Raw genomic sequence first — 23,390 nt, forward strand, 5'->3', positions numbered from 1 at the left:
AACTTTCACCTCAGGACATCATAATGGGGCTTCGCTGGCGCATTCACAGGCCCAACACACATTTTACTTTAATATGATATTTTGATTTCCATCTTGTGTCTGCCATTGCTTTATTGTGCAGTTTACACCGTGCATTTGTTGCTATTCTCTGTGTTAATAAGCTAAACTCCAGCACTTTGCCAGTATTAGTGCAAACCACGAGAGTAAGTTTTAAAGTTATTCAAGCATTTGCATTTCAACCTAGCCCCCACGGTGGCTGAGTAGTTGGCATCACTGACTGCGAAGCTGGCGGCCCATTAGCGCCAAGGTTCGAATCCAGGTACGGGCAGATGGGGTCACTTGATTCAGGTGGGTTGGTAGGAAAAATGAATACCTAGAGTAACACCTAGAGGAGGTAACTGTGGTGACCTGGATGATGCAGTGGCCTTGTATCCCAGGTTACTGGGTGAATAACCCGCTACAGGCTCGAAGGTCCATGTTACGTGGATGAGCGCCGCGGCTAAGGTCCTCATGGCGTTTGCTCCCACCTTTGCCTTTACCTAAACCAGCCTGAAAAAAACAATTACTTATTCTAAGTAGATGTGATTCGACGTCATTAATAGATTTTGCTAGGCGGATCCCATTATTTAGCTTATCCCTCCTCTGACACTCTCACTGATTAAAAAAAATAATAATAAATGCTAATCACCTTAGCACTTGACCCAGTGGCTATATTTCTTCATAATCCCCATCATTATTTATTTAAGAACATTTTGATAGCTACTCGCACGATCTTCTAAAAAGTGGAGCAGATAACAAGCTGTCGATGAAAGGTATGTTAACTGATGCATAATAGATGAGCAGATTAATAAGTGAGATCAGAGTGATTGAATGGCAGGTGACAAGGGTGAGTGAATGCACGGATAAGCTGATGGATACTTGTTAGGATGATTAATTTGTTAAGTAAATAAGCGGATGGGAAAGTAAGTGAGACTGAAAGGATAGATGGATGGATGGAGGAGTCGAGAAGATAGTGGTTGAATGATGCTTTTAAGTGGGAAAGGGAAGGGTTAGATTGATGGGTGTTGGCCAGAAAATAGATCGATGGATGGATAAGCAAAGAAATGAATAGAGTAGCGGATGAATGGATGGATCGATGGACGGATGGATGGATGTGTGGGTGGGTAGAAACATATTGCTGGACAGCGAGACGGTTGATGGATAGGTGGTTAAGTGAAAATGAGCAACTGAATGAAATGTTAGATGAATGAGTTGATAAAAATTGATGGCTAATAATCTGGAGAGAAAGAGAGAGAGAGAGAGAGAGAGAGAGAGTGAGCGAAAGAGAGGATTAGGTAATGACTGAATCGGAGGGAAGGAAGGGCAGAGAGAGGGTAGAGGGGACGGGGAACGGAGAGAGAGAGAGAGTAAGGAGCGGTGGGGAACTGGAGCAGGTGGGGTTGAGATGGTCAGAAGATGTTAATTAGAAGCTGACATGGAGCGAGATACGGCCCCCATTGTCTTTAGGAACTGCATTGGTAATAGTAACAATAATGATCATAATACTCCTAGCTGCAGTAGTAACAACAGCAGCAGCAGCAGCAGCACCAGTAGTAGTGCTAGTAGTCGTATTAAGTGTAACATCAGGATTGAAATGGAAACTGAGGAGGTAAGACAAACAGATGAGTTGTAAAGAGCAGGATTATGTATTGCTGCAGTAAGGGCAGACGGACAGGCAACATTTTACAAGTATAAAAATACATGTATATAACTTATCAAGATGTAGGGATATCAGTGCGCAAAAATCTATTGCAACAATGTGGATGTCTTCTGTTAACTCCGGTAAATAATGAGCTACACCCACAATTGCCGTTGCATTATCACTTAAGATATCTCTGCCGAATAATACATCTTTGGAAGGTTGAATGAAGCCGTTTTTATATGTGAGAGCACACGAAAATAATGACACAGAGACTCATCTTGCCGTTCCATGCCAGTCATTGTTGTTATAGCTCTTGTGTACTCAACACTCATGACCATAATGGAACTGATCTGTTAAGACTGAAATTCAGGAAGGAGCGGTGCATGCATCACTAGATAATGTTTCCCCTGTAGATGCTTATACTGTAGGTATTGGTGCAATATTGTGATTATCGCAGTCTGTCGCATTCTGATTATCCATCTCTTCTATTCTGTGAAAGCTACTTTCTTGACTTTATAGTGTTTGGAAAACATATGACATTTTCTGTTCAGTAAGTCAGTAACTGAATTATAATAGTGAACAGTATCCAATACTTAGTGGAGTCCCAGAGAGTTGCCATTTGAATTTGACTTCTATATTTTGTGAGGCTCTTATCTAAATACAAACTTAATTGTCTTATAAGACACTTACCACCCTCCTCTAATATAGAAATTTCTTGTGTAAACATACATTGTATAAGAGCATTAACTTGTTCTCAGCAGTCCTAATATTGCGTAACAACCGAGCAAGGTCAGATTTCGATGCCAAACCCTGTGTCGCCAGACGCATGTTTTTAAATAAATCATATTACCCATGCTACGCTTCTCTCTGCCTTGTTGTGTCTGCCGTATCAGTGCTAGTCCAACGGTACTTCTTTCGGATAACCTACATTTCCTACTAGGGAGATAGATACAAAATTTCAGCAACCTATGTCTTACTGATTTGTGTCCTCTAGCTACTGTTTTGGATTCGAAACGATGCACATGAGCGTCGCTTCGATTGACGTTTTATACCACTACACAGTGATAATAATAATAATAATAATAATAATTATCATGGTTATTATTTGTATTAATGTTGTATGGTATGTTCCTTTTCATTACTACTGCGAGAAACTTTTCAGACCAAGAGGTGTGTTTTCACTGGCATGGTATGTTTTCGTGCCACTTCTTCCTTGATGTTTCAGACTGCGCATTGCTCAGTTATATGTTCTGCTGTGGTTGCCTATACACTTCTATATCAATATAACTGACAGCAATACCGTGCAGGATACTGGGATGCAACAGACAAATTATACCGGCGGGGAGTTGTTATAAAATCCCCAAAGTCAAAAAGAACAGGACCCACTACATAAGAATGCTGGTTCCCTCTCGTGTGATTCATTATTGGTAAATAGTAATACTTATTTTAAAAGACTCTGACCATCGAGAGATTGGTGCACGCTGTGAATTTTCACTCTGGAACAAATGCTTGCCAGGTATATCACGTCTGCTTTTCATTATCCTGAGTTAACTAACATTCCCAAGTTGAGAGAGGCTTGGTATGTTTCTCTGTTCAAAAGTGATCCTCTTTAATATGATGCTCAAGAAGAAAAGTGATGGACTTGCCAGAAGTATGAAATAGACACAATGGGATGGTAGGCAAACCTTTGTCCCTGACTGTACCGTACAATTCTGAAACATAACATCTAAGGAGCTAGGTCTGATGAATGTCAGAATGAACAATAAGTTTTCAGTTCTCTAGGAATGGTTAGTGATGTCTGGCTGAGAGGTGTATCATTTCATAAATTCAGTATAATGTCTAACTCGTCATGGTATTTATAACTGAACTGATCATATCCTTACAGTTCACAACCTCAAAGTGACGTGTTCAAAAATTTTATTTCTATTCTTTCCTTATTGTATGATGTTTCGAATGTAAAAAAATTATAATTATAATTATAATTATATATATATATATATATATATAATATATATATATATATATATATATATATATATATATATATATATATATATATATATATATATATATATATATATATATATATATATATACAGGGTGACCCAGAAAAACCTCCCACATTTCAAATTTAAATGAAAACAAATGGTTAAAGATAATCAAAATATTATTTGCACACATTAAACTTCATTCAATACAGCTTTTATTCATCATGTTTTAAAGATGACAACCTCCAAATGGTGGCCGTCATTGTGTATACACGCTTGGAGACAATTTCTGAGGGCTGCCATGGCTCGACGGGTCATGTCGGGTGGAACAGCGGCTATCTCCTGCTGAATAGCAACCTTAAGGGCTTCAAGAGTTTGGGGTTGATGAGTATACACTCGTGATTTAAGGTAGCCCTACAGAAAACAAATCACAAGGGGCGAGGTCAGGCGAACGGGCCAGCCACCCAACATCGCCACGCAACGAAATCACCCGATCCGGAAACATTTCCCTCAGCACTTGCAATGATCTTTGAGCTGTGTGTGCCATAGCTCCATCTTGCTGAAACCACATATCGAGTTCTTCAAGCTCAAGGTGTTCGAGTTGTGGCCTTAGAAGGTTTTCGTGCATATCAGTGTAATGGTCTGAAGTTACAGTAACAGTTACACCACCCTCTTCAAAGAAATAAGGACCCAAGATGCCAACATCGGCAACAGTGCACCACACAGTGACTCGATTGGAGTGCAAGGGTTTTTCGTGTAGCATGCGAGGATTGTCTTCAGACCAATAGCGAAAATTTTGTTTACAGGGCCACTCAAATGAAAATGAGCTTCGTCACTGCACAAGAGAACAGCATCTTCCGGAACACATTGCAGAATGTTCTCGCATAACTCCCTGTGGCTTATCCAGTCTCTTGCATTGAGTTCTTGCACAACCATCATTTTGTATGGATGGAAGTGAAGGTGTTTATGTAAGACTCTCCTTGCAGTTTCCTGGGATATCCCTACAGCTATAGGATGCTTCCTCGCAGAACGTCTGGGAGACTGCACAACAGATCACCTCAGTGCTTCAATATTCTCAGGTGTACGAGTGCTCCTAGGTCGACTAGGTGATTTTCTTTTCAAAGCTGAGCCTGTTGCCCTGAAATTCTCAACCCACTGCAAGATGGTTTTCCTATCTGGAACGTTTTAGTTCCGTGGAATGCTGAAACATCTTCAAAAGGCCCTCTGCACGGCTATCACGGAATGGTTGTTTATGAAGAATGCTTCGACACCGAACGCACAGCGTGCTCCCGACCACGCCAAGTTGACTGAGGACGGTTGGGGTTGGGCTACCAACAGACCCTAGCCCCGCCCCTCCTGCCTCACTAGTGCCAGTGCTACAGCCGTTCGAAATGTGGGAGTTTTGGGGGGGCGTCACCCTGTGTGTGTATATATATATATATATATATATATATATATATATATATATCATGATAAAGCTTGCTGTGAGTAGTCTTGTCATGGTTTGTTGTGTATTATATCCACTTTATTATGTACTGTGTTTCCTCTGTTATATGCTGTGTACTGTACACTGGCGAGCACTTCCACCTGCTACAGACAGCGTTGTCAATTCATTCCCCCGTGTGAATGCGAACCTAGCGTTTCGGCTCATGATTCGGGCTACCAGTGGTGATGAGAGGAAGAAGAGAGTCGGGGATGTTTATGATCTGCTAGGAGGAAGGGGAGAAGTGCAGCGAGGTATTGAGCTTAAGGAGAATATATAAAAGAAGTGTATAAGGGAAAGAGGGAGCTTAAACTTACCGCAAAAATAATTACTCCTATAATTACATTAGACAGACATAGCTGTCGAGTAAGTATTTCATAAAAATTTTGATAAGTTGCACGAGGATTGGCAAAAATGCAGAACATAAAGTCTGCTTAAAAATCCACGCACAGCTACGCACGATTGCGTGCTCGCAAACACCTCATCTAGTCCACCCACCCTCCTCTCCACCCACCCTGTCCATCCACCGCACCAAACCTGCTTGCTTACACTACACACCCAACGTCCCCTCACACACCCCAACCATTTGGCTACCAAGCTTGGACCGCCACACCGCCACAAGATGATTTGTAACTTCACACACACACACACACACACACACACACACACACACACACACACGGATTAAAACGTAACACCCGCTCTCATTTAGCGAACGTGGGTGTAATAATCTGGACTTTGGAAGGTCTCTATAGTATGAATATAAACAAAAGTAAAGATAAATAACAGAGGATAACTGAAGAAGGTAATAGTGAACTATGTATGATGATCTCAATACACTTGACATACCGTTTACAGATCGACTCTCTAAACTATGTCATGTTGGACCCAAGGTAGTGAGATGTAGTCTCCACGATTAGCTGTGCTTGGATCTGAGATGTCAGACGTTAGTCTGTGATAAAGTAATCTACTTTAATGTGATTAAAAAAAAAAAAAAGACGCAGGAGATACTCGCAGGTAAGGGAAACATTTGGGTGAAAATGAGTTACTGGAGTATAAACGTCAAACCTTCATTGTCAGCTGTAACTTCCACATAAGAGTTGAGGTGAGGTATCAGTGGTTATATAATAATATAGGCAAAGTTAGTAGAATTCAGTGTCAGATGATAACGTAATTTTGGATTTTATTGGCCATATGACTCATAAAAGTTATTTTACAGGTCTGTGTTTAGATGAGCCTGGGGTCACAAGAAATCATCCAGCAAAGGTGTTACTTTAGCAGCCTTTTCACGAGACCATCTTATTTCTCTCAAAGAATAGAGCGAGGATGGCCGTAAGTGTTATTATTTTGAAAATATTCATCCTGAAACATGGCACAAACTGTGAAGCAGTTGGCAAGGTAGAGGAAAGGCCGAAATGCCAAAAAGCACAGTATTCCCTCCTTTGCCTTCACGTTAAGGAGATTGAAATAAACTGCTTTCAATAATAGGTTCATTGTGTACTATTTTTTGTATACAAAACTTTCACTATTTAGGATTCTTAATTAAGTTATCTAAAATATATTCTCAAACGTTCGTTTTCACCTTAGTCCAGATTACTACCCACAGAAAATCGACATCATACTAAATTAGTCATTCAAAGAACAAAGTGGCAGTTATCCATGGTTAAATTTAAAGCGTTTTAGAAAGACTGATTTACTCCAGTTATTAGAAGTAAAGTGACTGTCAGAGCAACTGCTTACGGTTCTGTAGATACTGACTTTATGTGTTTCTTCGCATTTCGTTATGCATTAATTTTTAGAGAATCAAGGACGGGTGTAGCTGTGCAGCGCTGCACGATAAGCTAATTAATGATCGACATAATAATATTACATGGGAGTGTCTTGTCAAACATATAGAATACCTCGGGTCAGGATTTACGGAACGTTTAAATTACAGCTTTTCTTCGTTCTTTTCTCTACATGAACTCCATCTCAGACACGACAGTAGTCATGTCAACGAACAATTTCAGTACAGATATGGATCAACACCTGCTGAGTTATAGTGCCGGTGGTGGTAGTGAATCCTTCTTTCAGGTGGCTCACACTCATCACTCTTCATGCATGTCCCTACTGATATGTATTGAAAAAAATGTCCTCTGTGGGGTTTAAATGATTTCAGGATCGATGAACTGTATGAGTGTCAAGAAAACCTCTTTAAAAATTGACTCACTCATTGCAGTTTTGCGCATATGAAAGTATAAGGAATAACATACCTTGGATACTTACTAGAACCTATGGAGTTGCTCTGCATGTTTTAACTTCTCTTTACAGAATCTTTTTAATCAATATTTTGTTTTGACGCAATTAACCGTGGTCAACGAAATTTGGGATTCCTATTTATGTGTAAACAGTTATTGTAAATATTAACATCGACCTCAATAGTAAACTCTAACTAGGCTATATGCAAAAGGGTGAGAGTCAGGGAAGCCATTATTAATTTATTATGTTTTCGAACTTGACAGCAACGCTTCCCGTGTCTCATCCTACTCTTCCACTCCAACCCTCCATTGTCTCCCCCAGCACAGCGTTAATAAAGATAACTGTCCCAACTTTGACATTTTCAACGAATATTTATATTACGCTATATTGATTACCTCAACAAAAAATACATGACCAATTTTATACCCAAGTCCGTCATAGATCCAGTTTCCACCCACCCTTAATCCAGTTAGCCACAATGTAGGTGAAATACCCGAACGTTGACCTATGGTCCCTATGCTCAGGCCACTCTTATCTTGACTGCCGTGCCACACAGAGACACGTTGGGAAACTGCTTGTTCATGATTCATCCAAGAGGAAACGATATTGATCTCTTGGCTGTATGTTGGACAACGTCTCAGTTTATCTACTTTTCTTTCTGTCTACTTATAGCCAGACGCCTTAATCCTATAAAGGGTGGTCACAAACAAACCTCCTTCGTGTCACCCTGTCCTCTGCCATTTGGCAGCCCTCCCTCCAACTCACACAGCCCTCTCTCACACCATATCTTCCTCTATTTTCTGTCAGTTCTGTGAATTCATTTCTCTCAAAGACCATAACTTTACATTTATTTACGACGCTTTGATTTCGTTCCATACATACACTCCCAGACTCATTAACCATGCCTTGCACCTCTCATTAGTCTTCCTCTTAACAATACAGTTTCATCATCAAACAACAGCAGTGACTTTTTCAAAACATTGTCCTCTCACACTAGGGACACTCCAACATCCACAGGACTTCCTTACACATCTTGTAACTTCAACCATATATATATATATATATATATATATATATATATATATATATATATATATATATATATATATATATAAACTGAACAGCCATGGAGACATGACAAATCCCTGTTTCAGTTTAACATTCAGATCAAGGAACTTGTTTACCTGTAGTTCACTCTCGACACACGCTGCAGCCCTAGCGCCCCCATACATGCTCTTTACAACATTCGGCACTGTCCCACCTGCTCCGCATATGTTTCTTGTCCAAAATTTCTGGAATCTATTCTTTCTAGTTTCATGAAGGTAACATACAACTTTTTTTCCCTTCTTTATATACTATTTCACTAAGCATCTTAGAGCAAATATGTGATGTACGCAACCTCTTCCATTCCTAAAATCCTCTAGTTCTTTTCCAACTAATTCTTCGGTTATTTTCCTAACTCTATCAGCAAGATCTTAACATATACTTTTTGTATTGCACTGAGAGGACAAATACCCTATGACTGTCACATACTTTCCTTTTTGCCTTAGTACAGGGGAACAATTATACCTAACTTCCAATCTTCTTGGACCCAGGTTTCCTCTCAGGACAATGTGCACATCTTCCATACACATTCTATCATCATCCCTCCCCCGTATTTCAACGTTTCACCACATACTTCATCTATATGACCCTCTTTGTTGCATCGAATACTTTCCATCCCACTGAATTCTTCGTCCCCTGTCGCCTTTCTTCTTCTCCCAGCCATTTCCAACTACTTATACTTGCTTTGCTTTCGTTCTTTATACTCAAGAGTTCCTTAAAATCTTCCCTCCATTTGCTCACTTCCTATCCCTTCACCGAAGTTCTGCCATTTTTATCATTCACTCCCATACTGCGTCTCTAATCACTCTGCCTTTATGCTCTTGACCTTTCAAATCAGTTTCATACATTCACTCTTTTCTTTCTCTATCGCTAGCTTTTTTTTTTTTTTATCCCCTCCACTTCTTTACATGTAACTCCCTTTTCTGTCCCTCCATATTCTCCATTCTTCTACTGCCTTCTCAGTCAGTCTTTACTTTCTTGTTCAGTTCCACACCTCGTTTCATCTCTTCGTTCCACCATCCTGTTCCTTTCACTCGATGTTTTCACCTCACACCCAGTTTCACATGCTGGACTGATTTCTTAAGTAATTATCATGCACATGCCTTCACCTCCCTCATCTGTTCCAAAACATTTTTGCTTAGTCGCTCTTCCCATTTTCTCTCGACTGTCGCCTTTTCTTCTTCGTCCTGCATGAACTACTCCCCTCACCCCCCCGTCTGTTTCTACCTCTCATTGCTTTTGCACCTCTGTCTTAGACATTGCTATGTACTGATCTAAGAGTCAGCTCACCCAACTTCTATGCAATCTCGCATTCAGCACAGGTTTCATTCAGTCATCGACACACGTAATCAATCACTGCCTTACGTGCTTGCCATTTATACGTTTGGATCATCTTATGCTTAAACATGATACTGGCTATTACCAAGCCCTTCACTGCACAGTGTCCAACAGGGGACTATCATTCCCATCCATTTCAGTGGATTGCCTATACCTCATTGGCCAACCACTCCCTCAGCTCTAACATTCCTCACTTTTATATTCATATTTCCAATAAAAGGCACTCTCATTTCTCTCAGACTTCTCCAAGCACGCTTTCACATTCGCACTGAACTCGTCTTTCACTCTAGCCTCTCGCCCCTCTGTCAGAGCATACACACAAACATTCGCCTATATTTGTATTATTACTCCCATTTTTACCCATAGTGTCCAAGATCCAACTAAGTCATACCCCCTCAGTCTCGTCTTCTGTCCTTTGCATGCAGCAGTGCATACACCTTCCTTTACCCTCTCACTGTCATCTCTCTCTCTCTCTCTTTCTCTCTCTCTTTTTTTATTTTTTACTTGTTCGACTCTGGTCAAAGGCTTCAGGGCCTATTCCCAAGTCCCAGTAGTCCTCCTTGGGGCCCAGTAGTCCTCCTACACCACATGTCACCACTTCGGCGCTAACACCCACCATCCATATTGAATACATGCTAGGGCTGTCTCATACAGGATTGTTGTACCGATATTAGCGGGGGTACTTTTATGACATGTCGGCGGGTCATCTGGTTGATCAGAAAAGTTTGCTTTTTATTAAATTCAAACCCTTAAACTATTCCCTGCCCCAGCCGGGATTCGAAACTGGGTCCTTTAGGACTACAAGTACTACAGCACATACCTCATCCATACTCTCACTCTCACATGTTAACCTCTCCCATTTAGCCCATATACATCTCTGTTTATTATCTATCTATCTGTCTGTCTGTCTATAAATATCTATCTATTTATATCTATCTAAATATCTATCTATCTATATCTATATCTATCTATCTACCTACCTATCTATCTATCTATATATATATAATACACATACATATATGTATTTGCTTCCTAAAACACCTGTGCAATCTCATTTTCTTTCATCCCTTGATTGCCACCACACAGATTGCAAGTTGCCAACTTCAATGTGCCCTTTGACAGGTCCTCAGCCGGTTACTATAGGTTCGTCCGGGTCCTCGACTTTGTGTTTGCATTTATAGTTAACTAATTCCTGGGTCGAGGCACTGGGCCTCCACCAACCCGCTTTGCCAACCTGACACGCAGAGAACACGAAGGTCTGGTTGTATGGTTATCACCCAGCGTGGTAAATGTTTTCCTGGCTTACGGGAAACTATTTAGCTTGTCACTCACTGTACAATCACCTAAGATCAGCCCTGCGTCATATGACTGGACGATGGGCGCTCCAATCTACAGTCCATAACATATTAGTCTCACACTGAATAAGACAGTCATCATATTTACTCCTTCCTATCTTAGATGACAGACTCTTAATGGAGAACGAACAATCATGCTTACAGGGTGCGTTTTATTTGTAACCGCCTACAAAACAGTTGAGGCGGATAAAACGGTAAACTTCCAATAAGCAAAAATTTCTCCCGCAAAGGACTAAGAAATATGTAAGAGTTTAAACACACTTCCTTTCATTACAGTTTTCTTCGACAGACTATTTTGGATTTTACCCAGATTTATGAAGACCAGTCATTAGCCATAGCACAATGGATGTTATTACTGGCGCTCTACTTCACTGGATGAGCGACAAAGGCCGACTGGTCTGTGATCAAACTTAGTCATCTTCTGAGAAATTATATAAAGGTCTTCGTTTGTGGCTATTGACTACCCTCTCCAGTTATCTAAAAGGCAAAGTAAATAAGAAAATGACAGCCATTTGGGTAACGATACAATCTTTAACGTACATTGAAGGAAGGAAAGAAGTTGGAAAGGATTTAGGTAATTTAAACTGTTTTTCGAAAAACTGTGTGTCCCAGTCAATAGTCGGGTTGGAGGTTAATTAGAAACAACAACAATACTTCCATTAGAATTTATAGCACATTAATATTCCTAAAGGTATGCCGGTGCAATGCACACATTAATCGTTATCTTAAGTGTCACGAATCAATTCGCGACATTTCCCTTTTGTGAGAAGCCACGAACTATTAGTGGAAAACTCACTGTTTTTCGTTCAGTTAACCGCTCATTCGGACGGAAGCTTTGTCAAATCAGTTTTTCATTGTCATACGTGATCGTCTCTGTGTGAGACATTAGCGCTTCCGATGAGCGATTGATTTGGGCGCGTTTCGCTCACTCGACCGTTAGAAAATACGGCTTAGTGCTCCGCCTTTCTTTCCCACGATTTGAATTCAGTCTTGTGTTTGCTGTGGCGGAGAAAGGTTCTGTGCTCAGAAGTGGAGAGGTCAGCTAGCACCCCAAGCTCCACTAGTTCAGTAATCCCAGTACTCCCACCTTAGTGGTGATACATAGCATTCATCGACTGGTATTTCTTTTGTGTATTTCCTAGTTTTAAGAGTTTAGTTAAGGTGTTTTTTCCTAGGCGTAAGTATTTAGCTTCTGTGTGAGTGAGCGAGTGCGTCTCATTTAATTGATTTGAATTGTAACGTTAAATTTATTTTTTGTGATTAATAAATTTAACAGTTCCTTTCTTGAGCTTAATGTAAGTAAACTCTTGTTTCATTTAATCCAAATTAAGCTTATTTTCCATATAGCTCCTAGCTTGCATAAACATTTACTATTCATAACTGGTACTTAGACCAGTCTTGTTGTATTAACTTAAAATCCGTTGTGCCAGGAGTTAATGCATCAGCAAGAACCTGATGTTATTATTATTAGTATTAGTTATTTATTGTCAGGGGTGATGTAACTTTCTCCAGAGGCTAACAGTACAGTAATTCAGCAATTGTGAGTAATTAGTCTCTGCTGTGTACTGTTGAGGAAGTTTATAAATTCTCGTTCTCAGAGAATCGTGCTAAGCCAGCGTAAAGTAATCGTTGCTTGATGTAGCAAGACAATCATTGTCTCTGCTCTTCAATATTATTGAATATTATTATCAATTTAAATAATATTTAAGCATTTATATCAAAATTACCGTGATATTATAAAAACCCCGTGACATAAGCTTTTATGCTTTCATTTATAATTTGGTAACGTTAAAAAGTACTGTAATTGAAACACCATCATCTTACAACCAGTGTACACATGCGCTCACGCGTTTGCTTATATGTGTGTCTTTTGTGTGTGTGTGTGTGTGTGTGTGTGTGTGTGTGTGCATGCTGAGGTGTGTTTGGAAGTGTGTGCATGTGTGTGCGTGTGTGTGTGTGTTTGTACGTGCATGTGTGTGCGTGTGTGTGTGTGTTTGTACGTGCATGTGTTTCTGTGTGTTTCTGCGTGCATGTATGCAAGTACCTGTGCGCTCAGGTGCATGTATGCATGTGTTTGCGTGTATCTAAAGGGTGTATGTAAGTGTGTGTGTATGTATAAGTGTGTGTGTGTGTGTGTGTGTGTGTGTGTGTGTGCATGTGTGTTTATGTATGTATGTATGTATTTATATATACATACATAATATACATATATATCTATCCATCCATCCATCATCCAGTCCTATGTTGCCACATAAGGAGAGTAGGAACCCGGGGCTAGGCAAATTGGTCCTGACATTTAAGATGATGGTGACCAGCCTCACTCATCCCTGAGTGGCATTACGTGAGCAATAAACCCCACCCACCCCTTGGATGTAAACCTACACAGGTTCAGTCCGACTGGAGCACACACTAAACTATCAGGCGCCATAATTTGGTTATTGGTTACCACCCAGCGAAGTAAATGGTTTCCAGGTGTACAGGACCCCCCCCCCCTTTTTTTTAATGCAAATTCAAGATCCGTTCATTTCGAGATGCCTGGACACTGCGTCTGAAAGACTGGAGATCTTAGGAAGTAGGAATTACAGACAGAGGGAGACAGTTCCAGAGTTGACCTGTTGCTTAAATGAAGGACGGGAAGTAACGGTTAACTCTTGCATTAGAGAGCTGAACAGAAAAGGGACGAAAGTTTGTTGCCAGACGGGTGCTGCACACCTGTCGTAGAGGTGGAGGGATGCAACCAGACAGCAGTGACCACTGAAGCAGTGATAGAAAAGAGATAAAGATGTAACAGTCTGGCAAAGAGACAAAGGTTGAAGGGAGCCAGTAATAGGAGGAGAGTTAAACGAAAAGCCTTTGACTCCACTCTATGGAGAAGAGCTGTATGTGGGGAGCCTCCCCACACATGAGAGATGTACTCTACACAGGGGCGAATAAAACCCGAGTATAAAATCAATAACTGTGCAGGGGTAAGGAAGGCACGGAGCCAGCTTAGCACACCTAATCTCTTGGAAGCAGACTTTACAAGAGATGTAATAAGATCTTTCCAAGATAATTCACGAGATAATGAAACCCCAAGTATGTTTAAGGATGATGCAGGATTTAGCTGGATAATATTAAACATTAGTGGGTACTCTTGTGAAAGATTTTGTCGGTTGATAGGTGTAAGAACTGAGTCTTTAATGCATTTGAAACAAGATTACTTTTACGTCAGAGGTACGAGCCAAGTCAGACATTAGGTGTGCCATAGCCTCATCCCTTGTTTGTTGAAGTAACTGCTGAGATGGACGTTGCGGGAACCGAATGGAAGGCGAAGGATAAAATCATCAGCATATGAATGGAAAGGGTTAGATGCACAGCTTAGAAGATCACTGATGAATAAAAGGAAGAGAGTTGGTGATAAGACAGAGTCCTGAGAAACACCACTATTGATAGATCTAGGGCCGTCTTCAAAAGCAGCTATAAAACGACCAGAAAGGAAGCTGTAGATGAAGACACAGATAGAAGGATAGAAACCGTAAGAGGGCAGTTTAGAAATTAAAGATTTATGCCAGACTCGATCGAAAGCCTTTGAGATGCCAAGTGCAATGGCAAAAATTTCGCCAAAGTCCCAAAATGAGGACGACCAGGAGTCTGAAAGGTAGGTGAGAAGATCTCCAGTGGAGCGTCACTGGCGGAACCCATACTGACGATCAGAAAGAAGGTTGTGATAGGAAAGATGCTTTAAAATTTTTCTGTTAAGAATAGACTCGCAAGCTTTTGATACACAGGATGTTAAAGCAATTGAGCGATAGTTAGAGGGTTGGGAATGGTCACCCTTCCTTGGGACTGGCTGAATGAGAGCCTACTTCCAGCAAGAAGGAAAGGTACAAGTTGATAGAGAAAGGCGAAAGAGTTTACCTATACTCATTTCTTTTTATCGTGGCGAAGATACGTTTGACAGGTTCGTGATGATTGGCTGAATGCAACATTACCTTATCTCTTTACTAGTTAGCATTATTAATTAACAACATACATCTGAGGGGGAAATACTTGTTAGTAAATGTTTTTCGGACATATTGCATTCAGCCAGTCATCACCAATCTGTCAGGTGCATCTTCACATCAATAAAGAAAAAAACTGAGTATAGGCTGATAGGGTGGATAGACAAGGATTGTGGAAAGTGTTAAGAATATATGGAGTAGATGGGAAGTTGTTGAATGTTGTGAAGAGTATGTACGATGGCGCGAAGGCGGCAGTGCGTGTGCATGGTGAACTAAGTGAATTTTTCTCTTTGAAAGTTGGGTTGAAACAGGGATGTGTCATGTCTCCATGGTTGTTCAATCTGTACATGGATGGGGTAATAAAAGAGGTACAAGGTAGGGTAGTGGATGTTGGAGTGGCCCTGGTGAGAGAGGGTAGTGTTTGGAAACTCCCTATACTGTTGTTTGCAGATGATACTGTGTTGTTGAGTGAAGACGAAGGGGAGCTGCAAGGTTTGGTGGATGAGTTTGGGAGAGTGTGTAAGAAACGGAATCTAAAGGTGAATGTAGGGAAGAGTAAAGTGATGGTCTTTGAGAGAGGTGAAGTCAGTGAACGTACAACGAGGTTGGATGGTGAGGAATTGGAAAATGTGAGTACGTTTAAGTACTTGGGTAGGGTGATGAGTAAGGATGGAGGTTTGGAGGGTGAAGTGCTTGAAAGGGTACAGCAGGGAAGAAAGGTTGCTGGTTCTTTGAAAGCAGTGATAAGAAACAGGGAAGTGAGCATGGAAGTGAAAAAGTTACTACATGACAGTATGTGATACCAACTCTAACGTATGGAAGTGAAGCTTGGACGTTGTTTGAAGGACACAAGTCAAGAGTGAGAGCAGTGGAAATGAGTTATTTAAGAGGAGCCTGTGGAGTCACATGGAGAGACAGGCTGACGAATGAGGATATAAAGGAGCGTTGTGGTGTGGATGTGGATGTGATAGGAAGCGTTATGAGGAACACACTGAGGTGGTTTGGCCATGTGGAGAGGATGGAGGTTGAAAGACTGACGAAGAGAGTGTATGTGACTGAGGTGGAGGGGGGAAGAGGGAGGGGGAGGCCGAGGATGAGATGGAGGGATGGGGTGGAGAGGTATATGAGAGAGGGGGGGGTGAGTTGGGAGCGGGGCAGTGAAATGGCGGGGGACAGGGCGACTTGGGGGCGATTTGTTTGTGGCCACCCCAAGCGGGATTGAGGCGTCTGGCAATATATATATATATATATATATATATATATATATGAGTATGTTGTGTGAATGTATTTAGCTGTGGTGCATACAAATACGTTAGTGTGTGTCTGACTGTGTGCATGTGCTTGCCTAGGTTTGTGTGTGTGTGTGTGTGTGTGTGTGTGTGTGTGTGTGTGTGTGTGTGTGTGTGTGTGTGTGTGTGTGTGTGTGTGTGTGCGTGCGTGCGTGCGCGCGCGTGCGCGCCTACGATCCTATATAGGTGTTTGTGAATATGAGCTGAGTTTATAATGTGCATTTAAAGAAGCTGTCTTGTAAATTGGTATAATAAATTGTCATGAAATATAATATCATACTCAATGCCTATGTTATCTTACGTAGTTATAGCGATATTTAATGTTAAAGTGTAACTAAATCTTTTCCTTCTCTTATCCATCAGTTTTACTTACGGTAATCTCCCCAAGTTCTGTACCTCGTTGCCCTACCCCCCCCCCTTCCATCTCTCGATCCAAGACATCCTTGAATGCCCTCACCCCCTCGTCACCACTGGCAGCTTGAAACATGAGTCGAGGGAAAGCGGGATTCGCACTCATGGAGAGAATAGACTGACAATGACAACTGTACCACATGGAAGTGTTCGCTGGTCTACATTAATAATATTTTGTTTGTAAGGCTGCAGTACTTTGGATGTTTTGTTGGTAGGTCTGTGCAATTGTTTTAAGATGTGCAGTTTATTGTAAAGAGTTTTCTAATGACAACTGGGTCACGATGCAGCAAGTGTTACACGTTTGGTAGTTTTGCATAGATAACTGATACCGTGATATCCACGGTCATTTATAATTCCATGTTGTATGTTTTACTGAGAGTGAGTCGAACGAAAAGTAAAGATATAGTAATCTTATACGTGAACTAATGAGGATAAAAATAGGAAGAACGAAAAGGACTGTATTTTTTTTATAACTCTTTAAATATTTACGAAGCATTTCAGGTTTCCAGCGAAACGCTCTGATAATAAGAACTGTCTTTCAAAGTGCGTAAAATGTGTATTCTCTGCTTTAGATGATGTTGACGTGACTTTTCCTTATTACTCAGTAATTTGCTCATGGTCGAAGAGAAATAAATAAGATACTATAGAAGACATTGCATTTCTTGAGGAGGCAAGACCGGGGTGAGGAAGGCTATATCACATGCCGAAAGTACCTTTTCTGCACTTATCACTTACAGGTTGATATTTACTTTTAAGTCGCAAGCATTTTTTTTTCTTTTTTTTTCAGCATCGAGCGTATATGAAGACTGCTAAACAACAGGTAAAGTAGCACGATTAGTGAATAAGGAGGATAAAAGTATGTACTCAGAAACATGCAGGCAGACATGATACGCTGTAAAAATGCGCTGGCAGTTGAGGGAAATTTGAAAGAGACATATTTGCAGAACTACTCGACTTTCAGATTAGTGTGTAATTCAGGTCGAACTGCATTACAATTAACAGCAGAGATGATGATAGGTGGATTAGTACCAGGCAGCACACTACTCTATAATTCACTTCACCTTTCTTATATGTTATTATACGTATGATAGTTTCAGGGACTTTGCTAGATTCGCTACTATAACTACTCTCTGTTGACATGGATAGACAGTTTATAAGTATTTAGCTTTGTACTAAAAGGCACTTATTTTCTGAATTACATTAATTAGAATTAAGTACATCAGATAACATTCCTATTACTTAAATGACGGGCATGGTTCATTATTGTTTTCTGGCTAAACCCCAGTCGACTTAACTTGAGAAAAACGGTGGAAAATAAGGAACAAAAGACTGCCAGCCAACTGACTGCTCTCCAGTTGCTGGCTAAGAAAAGTATTAAATTCCCAAACCTTATGAAACATTGGGTACACAGTGTGTGCGCAACACAAGCTCCCATTGGCCTAGGGGTCGTAAATTTAACTTTGCCCTGTGACCATGACCTTTGACCGATTGTTCTTAAAGCCAAATTACTTTATTCTAGCTTGACAATTGACACTTCCAGCAAGTTTAATTAACATCGGGTTTGCACTACTTGATATGATCTTGGCTTTTCGACCTAATGATCTCAAAACCACTTATCACTCTTGGATAACTCAGAGTCCTTTTTAAATCCAGGACAAAATCAAAAGTATTTGAGTTGTAGGACAGTAAATTTAGCCTTGCTTTGTAACCTCTTGTAGCAAAATGTTCTTGAAATCGAATCCCTTCATCCTTTTGCACCCTGTTGTTGTCCTTGCTTGGTGACCTTGAGCCTTGACCTGCTGTTCTCCAAAACTATAGGCTAACTTCATCGCTGACACTGAGTCCTTCTACCATGTTTGGTCCAAATCAGATCAAGTCTCTTTTAGTTATCTTGCTCATACACAGACAGACGAATCAAACCTTGAGTTTGCTCTGTGTCCTTGACCTCTGATTGATTGTTGTCAAATTTGAGTCACATCATTTTTGCATTACCATCAACCTTTTCCCCAAGTTTGGCTCACATCGTATAAACGCTGTTCAAGACGACCTTGCTGAGTCTGATTCTGACGTGGTTGTGTGACCCTCATCTTTGACCTATTGATCTAAAAAATAATAAGTTTAGCCTAATTATTTGCTGATCCCAAGTCCTTTCACCAGGTTTGACTAGAATTTGATCAATTTTTTTTTTTTTTTTTTTTTTTTTTCACTTAGTGGTGTCTGGTGGTATTTGCCATACCAGCTATGAAGTGCATTGGTGATAAATAAAAGAATGGACTAAACTCAGAAGTGCTTGAAAGGCAGAATGAAGAAGGAAAGAAAGAGAAAAAAAAAATGAAAATGAGAAAATACAATATAATGTGGAGTAGTTGCCAACTGATACCTTAATAATTATTACAAGGCGTAATATTTTCCTATGCGAACATCGTACATTTTCTTCGCAATAGTGGAGTACATGATAACTCCACTTTTGCACAGAGGGTTGCCCTGATGTTAGAAAATGTTGATGCATGATGAAAATGCGAGTATACTTGACACCAATCTGTTTCAGCACTGTCATGGTTTTCTGTAATTTACTGTTGTTGTTACGATATTATATTTGTCAGTAAAGATGCTTTGTAGTAATGTGTTTTGTGAAAGCTACATTTAACTCTACTCTAGCTCAGAAAATCTCAACTAAGCTGAAGGAAATTGTCCGGGGGAGGTAAGAACGGAATACAAAAGACTTCCACTGATTAAACATGTTAACGTGGCCGAGGGAAGGCTGCGACAGGGCTTGGTATTTATTCATGATAATTTCCTACGCTATCCAACTTACCCTGTGAAGGTGAAGGTGGGGGTGTGGTGAGAGTTGTGTTGGCATTGTCACTCTTCCGAGTTGCTCAGACTCTTGCATAAAGTTTGTTTCCCCTGCGTTCCTGTTCATCCAGCACTACTAATGGGGACCTGTCTGTAAATTGTTGAGTGATGTACTGTGGAGAAGACGGTTGTAACTTAGTGAATATTAAATGTCTACCTTAGCGTCCATGGTACATTCTGTGGGAATTAATCCTAAACCATCATCTTTAGTCCTTCCCACACCACTGGTCGTCACTGTGACTATAAGACTGGGTTAAGATTACCAGTCCATTGTGTATGTCCCGTTACTCCACCTCAGACTAATTCCCTATTAATTATAGTCCTTCTACCTAAAGCTGAAGGAAAGTTTCGTCCTTCTGCGGCAAGTTTCCCATATATCAATGGCAGAAAACTGCAATATTACGATTCAACATCCTTTCCATATACCATTGTCGTGATAAGCTTCAAATTCTAACGGCAACCTGTTGTTGCAGTTTAGTGACAAACTCTGACGTAATACGAATCTACAGCATTTCCATAGTATGTCTTCATTATTAGCATCATATTCTATGGTAGAGTTCATCCGCTACTTACCAGCTTCTGTACTACAAAAACAGCTGTCCCACCTCTCTCTCTCTCTCTCTCTCTCTCTCTCTCTGTGTGTGTGTGTGTGTGTGTGTGTGTGTGTGTGTGTGTGTGTGTGTGTGTGTGTGTGTGTGTGTGTGTGTGTGTGTGTGTGTAGAAAGTTCCAAGTCATCTTGTGGTGGTCCAAGCTTGGTGGCCAGGTGGATAGGTAGGGGGACAAATGGGTGGGATAGCGGGTGAACTGGGATGTGGGTGGAGTGGGTGGGCAGGGAGAGTGGGTCGGTGAGTGTGTGGATTTGTGGCTTCCCAGAGGACAAAGCAGAGATGAACTTGACTATACTGAGCGAATGGGTAGGTATGTGGGGGTTGTGGGGTGGATGGGTGAAAATACGTCCACTGGTGAATATGTCCATGGGGTAAATAGATCCATGGTTGGAATAGGTCCATGAGGGATAATAGGCCCGTGAAGGATACGGCCTTAGGGGAAATATGCCTAAGTGGAAACTAAGTCCATGGAAGAAATAGTCCAAGGTGAGGAAAACAGGCCGAAGTGGGGGCTCGGTGTGGCCCAATGGGAGAAAATAGGTTCATGGGTTAAAATAGGTCCATGGATGAAATAGGTCCATGATGGGAAATAGGTTCATGGGGAAAATGGGTCCATGAAGGATAACTAGTCCCGTGGGAGGAAAGTGGACCCAAGGGTGAAAGCAGGTCCACGGGGGATACAGGTCCATACGGGAAATAAGTTCATGATGAAAATATGGCCATAGGGGAAAAAACAGATTCACGTGTAGTATAAAATGGCCACTGGTGAAATAGGTCCATGGGGGAAGGTAGATTCATTGAGGAATATCGGTATGTGGGGAAAATAGATCCATGGAGGAATACAGGTCCATAGGGGAAAACAGGAAAAAGGGAAATGAGTCCAGTGGGGAAAATGGGCACGGGAGGCTTAACAGGTCATGGAGGGAAATGGGTCAGTAAAATGAAAATAGGACCATAGGGAAAAAAGTGTGGGAAGATGAACCTTAGGGAGTGTTACCGGAGACGGGCTTATGTGCTAATATGCAGAAAGGAAAAGAGATGGCAATTTCAAGTTACGCCAAAAGGGACGGAGTGTAGTACCTGTGAGTTTGATTATTTACATTTAGGTGATACAAAATCACTGCATTTATCACCCGCGTTATCCATTGTGCTACTACAGTATGACAATTGCTACTTTATGGCAGGTCTTTGTCTTTTTTTTATTTTAATTCATTTGGGCTAATATATTGAGAGATAAATAGAGAGAGAGAGAGAGAGAGATTTTCATTCTTCTTCCTCCAGTGTCTCCTTCCTGTCCTCCTGCCTCACTTCTCTCGTGCCTTGTGTCATCATCGTTACACTGATGGCGGAAGTTAACGTAAAAGTGCAGTCATGAAATTAGGGCAAGTTCCCTCTCTTCCACTCTCCCTCCATGTTTCTCCTCCAGCTCCTCCTCCAACTCCTCATCCTCTCTCTCTCTCTCTCTCTCTCTCTCTCTCTCTCTCTCTCTCTCTCTCCCTACTGTATATATGTCTGTCTGTCTATCAATACCTATTTGTAAATCTATCTATCTATCTATTATACACATACATACATACATACGGGCAAGTCACCTGGTGCTGCCCTGATAAAACAATAAGCTCGTGCATACCGGATTTGCCTGTGATCCTGGAGGGTCACTCCCCTTTGGCAGACGGCCCCTGAGGTCAGTCTCATTTTACCCACTGGATTTATGTTTCTCTTTGGGCCCAAAGCCCCAGGGATATGTTCCCCATGAACTTTATTTTTCCATGACCCTCGTCACACCATGGACATCTTTCCCATGGACATAATTTTATCCACCACCCAACCACCCTGCCCACCAAACCATCCACCCACTCTGTCCCTCTCACTCATGTACCCAACCTGCCCATCCACTCACCAACCCAACCCTTTTTTTATTTAAGATAAGGAAACCAATGGCTGGAAATCCCTCAACATTGTTCCCTCCAAGAAAAAAAGCCAAATTCAAGATTCGTTCATTTTGTGATGCCTAGACACATTCCATTTAAAAGATCGGGGGTCATAGGCAGATGGAAATATTGACAGAGGAAGACAGACCCAGAGGTGACCTGTTGCAAACATGAAAGACTGGCAGTATCATTTAACTCTTACACTAGAAACTTGGACAGAAAAGGGATGAGGGTTTGCTACCATACGGGTGCTACATGCCGGCTGATGGGAATGCAAGTAGACAGTTCAGAAGATAAATGACCATTGAAGTAATGGTAGAAAAGATATAAAGATGCAAAAGCGCAGCGAAGATACATAAGTTTGAAGGAGTTAGTTAGAGGTGAAGAGCTGAGGAGACGAAAAAACTTTGAATTCACGTTGTTGAGAAGACCTGTATGTGGGAAGCTCCCCCACAAATGAGAATTGTACTCTGCGCAGGAAACCCATATACAAAGTCAACAGCTGTGCTGGAGTTAAAGAAGGCATAGAATCGGCCTAGCAATTAATCTCTTGAAGGCAAATCTTGCAAGAGATGTAATATGGTTTCCATGATAAATTCCGAAATGAAACCCCAAATATATTCTGCATACTCACCTACCCATCCAGTCACCCTGCCCTCCCACCCACAATGCCCCACACTGTCCCACCACATCATCCCACCCACCCACTCAACCCTGCCCATCCCACCCACCTGACTCATTTTAATCATGATACAGTTGTAGGGAAAGTTTAAAACTCTGCAGAAATTGGTATCCAAGCCACACCATATCGATCTGATTAGTGACTCAGAGTTCCCTGAAGTTACCCCAGTCAGACCTCTTTAAAACCCTCTAGATAGTCCCCCTTAGTTTTTATAATTTCTGTAGCAGAAAACAGTTTGACAGGCATTCTCACGTACATTGCATATATATATATATATATATATATATATATATATATATATATATATATATATATATATATATTCAGGTTATGTACGTGTGTGACTGTCTGTGCGTTTGTTCGTTCCATGCGCGAGAACGGTAAAGGATATCGACTTAAATCTTTTTGCATTAGGTCGGGGTAAGACCAGGGATTGTCAGAAAAA

At 41.0% G+C, this 23,390-nt stretch overlaps 1 pseudogene; it reads right to left on the reverse strand.

Moving 5' to 3' along the window:
* Positions 1-438: 438 nt before the first annotated feature.
* Positions 439-23,390, reverse strand: part of LOC145401986 (maltase-glucoamylase-like) — a 426,725-nt pseudogene continuing 403,773 nt past the window's right edge.

This window comes from Coenobita brevimanus, chromosome 57, assembly GCF_032717465.1.
Source record: "Coenobita brevimanus isolate Jiangsu-jjx chromosome 57, ASM3271746v2, whole genome shotgun sequence".
Classification (NCBI taxonomy): domain Eukaryota; kingdom Metazoa; phylum Arthropoda; class Malacostraca; order Decapoda; family Coenobitidae; genus Coenobita; species Coenobita brevimanus.